Here is a 6321-nt window from a genome sequence, read left to right as displayed (position 1 = left end):
GAGGCCATTTCGGGGCCTGTTTTGGAGGCGAAAGTTTTCTGCACGCACTCAGGAAAAGGCCCAGTTTTATGCTGTGCAGCCATTGTTCTACATGTCGGTGAAAAGTTACTGTAGAAATTGCATCGTATGCCTGTGCGCAGAGACATTGGGAGTTACAGAATCATCCTTGTTGCCTGTTGATGCAAAATCGTCACTAGGAAGTGACTGTGTGGTTAAATACCACTTTCGTCAGTTTTGCAGATTTGCCCTTGTGAGACTGAAGCTATGTTCTCTGTAGTGACAGAATTTTTTGCAGTATTCTGTAATGGCGTCTGATTCTCTTTCACAGATTGTAACTGAAAAGCTTGACAAGAACAACTTCCAAGCATGGAAGTTTAGAATGACGAATTTCCTTATGGGAAAAGGATATTGGGAATTTGTTGCAGGAAATGAAGAAGAACCAGCTCTTCCTGATGTTCCCAATCAACAGCAAATGCAGACATTCAAAGCATGGCATGAGAGAGCCAGGAAAGTTATGTACTGGCTGTTTATCAGTATTTCAAACTCTATGATTGTGCATATTCAGGATGCAAGTACGCCAAAGGAGGCATGGGATACTTTGTCAAAAATGTATAGCACAAATACGCAAGCCAAGAAAATGCAGCTCAAGCAAGAGTTGCATAATGTGCAAAGAGAAAATATGAGCATCAATGACTACCACATGAAGGTGAAAAAGATTGCAGATGCACTTGCTTCCATTGGGTCGCCAGTGGAAGATGATGATTTAGTTTCTGTGACCTTCAATGGTCTAGGAAAGGATTATGCACAGTTCCGAACATCCATTTCCGTCCGTGAAAGATTTCCTGATTTTGAGGAGTTGATTGCTCTTCTAATTTCTGAGGAGCAGAGAAATGGTGGTGCATCTTCTTCAGGAGAAACTTTAAAAGAAGCTGTCTTCTACTCAAATGCTGGAAGAGGTAGAGGCAGAGGTAGAGGAGGCCGATTTGGAGGCCGTGGTAGAAATCAGAATATGCAGCAAACTCAAGAAAACCAGTCCTATGGAGGAGGATGTGGTAACTCTAGAGGCAGGGGGAGCCAAAGAGGTCGTGGTGGATGGCAAAGAGGCCAAAATGCAAACAGTAATGTTGAATGCTACTACTGTGGTAAAATGGGTCATATGGCTAAAGGTTGCTATAAAAAGCAGAATGACATCATGAATGGAAAATTGCAACAAGGGAATTATGCATCTTCTAGTAGACAGGGTGATGACAGAAATGAGCATTTGTTCATGATGCAGCACATGAATAATTCTATGACAAGTGCAGAAGAAAGCAACGATGTGTGGTATGTTGACTCAGGTGCATCAAACCACATGACAGGTCATGCAGAATGGATGAAGGATGCAAGGAAAATGGAAAAACCAGGATTTGTGGAGACTGGTGATGATACTGCACATCCTATTGTGCAGATTGGAAAAATTCCTTTGTCTATGCAGGATGGGATAAAGAAATACCTGTCCGATGTATTTCATGTCCCGAATATCACCAAGAATCTGGTTTCTGTTGGTCAAATGGTTGAGCAGGGCTTGCAGGTCAGATTTAATCCTCATGGATGCTTTGTTGAGGATATGAAAAATAAAGGTCGCTTGATAACAAAAGGAAATAAGAAGGGCAGAATGTTTACATTGGATGCAAACATGCCTGAATTGAGTGCAGCAATGTTTGCACATGGGACCGGTGTAGTTGCAGATATTGATATCTGGCATAAACGCATTGGTCATGTTAATGTACAGCGACTTAAATCAATGCAGGCCCAAAATATTGTTGCAGGATTGTCTAAATTTAAGGTTGCAGAAATGCATAAGGTATGTGAAGTCTGCCAATTTGGAAAACAGGCAAGGAAACCATTTCCTAGACATGTTCAAGAGAGTAAGAAGCCATTGGAATTAATCCACTCTGATGTGTGGACTACTAAAGCTGCATCTCTTGGAGGCTGTCATTATTTTGTCAGTTTTATTGATGACTATAGCAGAAAAGTTTGGGTGTATTTTATGAAAAAGAAAAGTAAAGTTTTTGGGCATTTCAAAACTCTTAAAGCTATGGTTGAAAAAGAAACAGGCCTGCAAATAAAATGCCTAAGGTCAGATGGAGGGGGAGAGTACCTCTCAAATGAGTTTGCAAGGTTCTTGCAGGAGCATGGCATAAAGCAGCAATATTCATGTAGTCATACCCCACAACAAAATGGAATTGCAGAAAGGAAAAACATGCATATTGGAGAGGTATCTCGTGCCATGCTCAATGAAAAAGACCTGCCAGATTTTTATTGGGCTGAGGCAGTTGCTACAGCAGTCTACATAATGAACAGGACTCCCACTGCAGCAATACATGGGGTGACTCCAGAGGAGAGATATACTGGTAGGAAACCAGATATTTCTCATTTGAAAATTTTTGGTTGCATTGCCTATGTTCATGTGCCAGATGAGTTGAGATCCAAGTTGGATCCAAAAGCTAAGAAGTGCATCTTTATTGGTTACTCTTTGCAGCAGAAAGGGTATAGATGCTATAACCCTTCTACTTGTAAGTTTACAGTGAGCAGAGATGTTGTTTTTGATGAGATGAGTAGCTGGTATAAACCAGTAAATGTGATTGATAATGTAGATGCACAAAATGGTAATGCTGCACAGAATTCACAGCAACAGTCACAAGATATCAGTGGACCTGGAGCATCCTCTAGCAGTGGTTCATATTCTTCTCCATGGACAGGCAGATTGAAATCAGGAGAATCTTCTCAAAGCAATGCAGATAGTGGTATGCAGGTATCACGAAAAGGAAAAGAGAAGGTAGATCAGCCCATGTTTGATGTGAATGCAGGTCACTCGTATGTGGATGTTGAATCAAGTGGCTCAGAACAGAGCATTGATGATGTGTTCTGAGCATTGATGATGAGTTGGGTATTCCTTCTATTGTTATACCTGGAGTAAGGAAGACGAGGGATGTTTTGAGAGCACTTGGGAGTGAACCTACTTTGCGCAGGTCTACCAGAGCTAGGTATCCTGTGGATAGGCTGAAATATGATGGATTTACAGCCATTCACTATGCATATATGGTCAAAGTGATACAGGAACCAAAATCCACTTCTTTTGAGCAAGCCATGGGAAAAGAAAAATGGGAGAAAGCCATGGATGAAGAAATGGATGCCTTGGAAGCAAATGCTACATGGGAGTTGGTACCTTTGCCTAAAGGTAAGAATACAATTGGCTGTAAGTGGGTTTATAAGGTGAAGCACAATGCTGATGGTTCTGTGAACAGATACAAGGCAAGATTAGTAGTCAAGGGGTATGCACAAACATATGGCATTGACTATGAAGAAACATTCAGTCTGGTTGCAAGGATAGCAACCGTAAGAGCAATCATTGCTATGGCTGCATCAAAGGGATGGTCTTTACATCAGATGGATGTAAAGAATGCCTTCTTGCATGGTGATTTGCAAGAAGAGGTCTATATGGAGCAGCCACCAGGTTATGTGCATGCTGTTCATCCTGAGTTTGTTTGCAGGTTGAAGAAAGCCTTGTATGGCTTGAAGCAAGCACCTAGAGCATGGTCTGACAAGATAGGACAGTATCTTGTCACTATTGGCTTTCAGATTTCCAAGGCAGATTTCTCACTTTATGTGAGAAAAACAGAGAAATGTATTATGCTACTTGTCATTTATGTTGATGATTTGATTATGACAGGTGATAGCGATGAAGATATCCTTCATGTGAAAATGCTATTGAAGCAAAAGTTTGAGATGAAGGATTTGGGAGAGCTGCGTTATTTCTTGGGCATTGAGGTGATTAGATCACCAAGTGGGATACAGCTCTTGCAGAGGCAGTATGGATTGGACATGCTGTCCAAATATGGGATGACAGACTGTAAGCCTATTTCAGTTCCTTTGGAGCAGAATGTGAAGCTGAGCGCAGATGCATGTGAGCTTTTGGAAGACCCTACTATGTACAGACGCATAGTAGGAAGTTTGATTTATATGACTATTACCAAGCTAGATTTGAGCTATGCTATTGGATTGGTAAGCCAGTTTATGCAGGCTCCAAGGAAATCGCATTTGGATGCGGCTAGACGCATACTTAGATATGTGAACTCCACATTGCAGTATGGACTATTTTATGAGACTGGGGTTCAGATACAATTGCATGGATACACTGATGCTGATTGGGCTGGTAGTATTTCTGATAGACGATATACGAGTGGATATGTATTCTCTTTTGGGAGTGCTGCAGTCACTTGGAGCAGCAAGAAACAGCCTACAGTTGCCTTTCGAGCACAGAGGCTGAGTACAGGGGTGCAACTATGGTTGCATGTGAGGTAGCTTGGTTGCATAAGCTACTTTATGATATGCATCAGTCTACAGATGGGCCAGTTGTCATTTATTGTGACACCATGAGTAGTATACACTTGGCAAATAACCCAGTCTATCATGCTAGAACAAAGCACATTGAGGTGCATTATCACTATGTGCGGGAGAGGGTTTTACTAGGTCTTATTGATCTAGTTTATGTCAGCACAGAGGATCAGGTAGCTGACATATTCACGAAGGCATTGGGCGCAGAGAAGCTGCACAAGTTCAGAGACCTGCTTGGTGTGCAGGAATTGGGATTGAGCTCGAGGGGGAGTGTTGAGATATCGAGCTCCACTCGTGATATGCTAGGGTGACCATTGTGCATTTATGTCACCGACGTATCAATTGCAAATGCGGTTGGTACACCGCCCATGAATAATAGCTACATGACAGCTATCCTTATCTACTCTAGTTCGTGGCTCAGTTAGTATGCCACCTTAGTTAGTTGAGTTTGGTTTGAGACCCATATATAGGGTTCTTCTATTTCTTTGTAAGAGAGTTCTTTTGGCTTACACAACTAAGAAGAGGAAAACTGTTTTCAGCCTCCACCTTTGCGTGTATTCCCCCATTGTGCAAGCAAGAAAGCTACAAGTGAGACTCCTTCCTTCTCTCCCACAATCTTGACAATGGTTTTATTTTTGCAAAGTTAGTGAAAGAATTGAAATTACAAACTGTTTCTACACATTATCGCATTAAAGCAGCATTTCTAGGCACAATATATAATGGAACACAAGAGGTGCATAACTTAGAAATTAAAATTGGTGAATACACTGAATGTAGGAATTTCCTAGTTGTATCTTTGCAGTCTAGTGATATTATCCTAGGTATGCCTTGGCATCATCAATATAATCCTGACATAGATTATTCTACGTATTCAATTAAAATTTATTTTCAAGGAAAACAAATTACATTGCATGGTATGCACGCATCTAATAATTTTCCACTGCTTACTCATACTCAAGCTAAACGTGCATTACGTAAAAAGTAGCAAATCTTATTTAATTTGGGTGAATGAACTTCAAGCAAAAGAAAAACATATGCATCCTAGGCATAAACAATTCCTTGCACAATTTAAAGATTGTTTTGCTGATGATTTACCACCTGGACTACTACCTTCACATCCTGAAGATCACAAAATAGATTTAATTCCTGGTACACAACCACCATGTAAAGCACTATATAGGCATAACCAGATTGAACAGAAAGAAATTCAAAATCATGTAGAAGAATTGTTAAACAAAGGATTAATTAGATCTAGTAGTTCTCCATTTGGCGCACCTGTTTTATTAGTAAAGAAGAAGAATAATACTTATCGCATGTGCATAGATTATCGTGCCTTGAATAAAATTATAGTTAAAAATAGATATCCGATTCCTAGGGTAGATGATCTTATGGATAAACTACAAGGTTCTGCCATATTCAGTAAGATAGATCTTAAATTTGGTTATCATCAAGTGAGATTAGATAAATCTGATATAGTCAAAACTGCATTTAGAACACAATTTCGACATTATGAATTTCTAGTGATGCCTTTTGGATTGACTAATGCACCTGCTACATTTAGTCGAATGATGAATCGCATATTCTTGAAATATTAACATTGTGTTATAGTATTCTTTGATGATATCTTAGTATTCAGTAAAAATGAGAATGAGCATTATGAACATCTGTCTTTAGTTTTCAAGTTGTTGAAAGATAATCAATTGTATGCTAATCCAGAAAAGAGTGAATTCTTTCAAACAGAATTTGAATATCTAGGTCATATTGTTTCATTAGAAGGTATTAAGGTTGACCCTAAGAAGATAGAAGCAATTTTAAATTGGCCCATACCCAAAAATGTGCATGAGTTATGTTCTTTTCTAGGTCTTGCTAGTTTTTATAGAAAGTTTGTGCGTAATTTTTCATTACTTGCTTTGCCTTTGACTAAACTTTTAAAGAAAGGTATTG

Source organism: Lygodium microphyllum, chromosome 17 (genome assembly GCF_053477565.2).
Source record: "Lygodium microphyllum isolate KBCC chromosome 17, Lygodium_microphyllum_v1.1.10, whole genome shotgun sequence".
In the NCBI taxonomy this organism is placed as follows: Eukaryota; Viridiplantae; Streptophyta; class Polypodiopsida; order Schizaeales; family Lygodiaceae; genus Lygodium; species Lygodium microphyllum.
The sequence above is the reverse complement of the archived record's forward strand: the minus strand, read 5'-3'. Positions refer to the sequence as shown.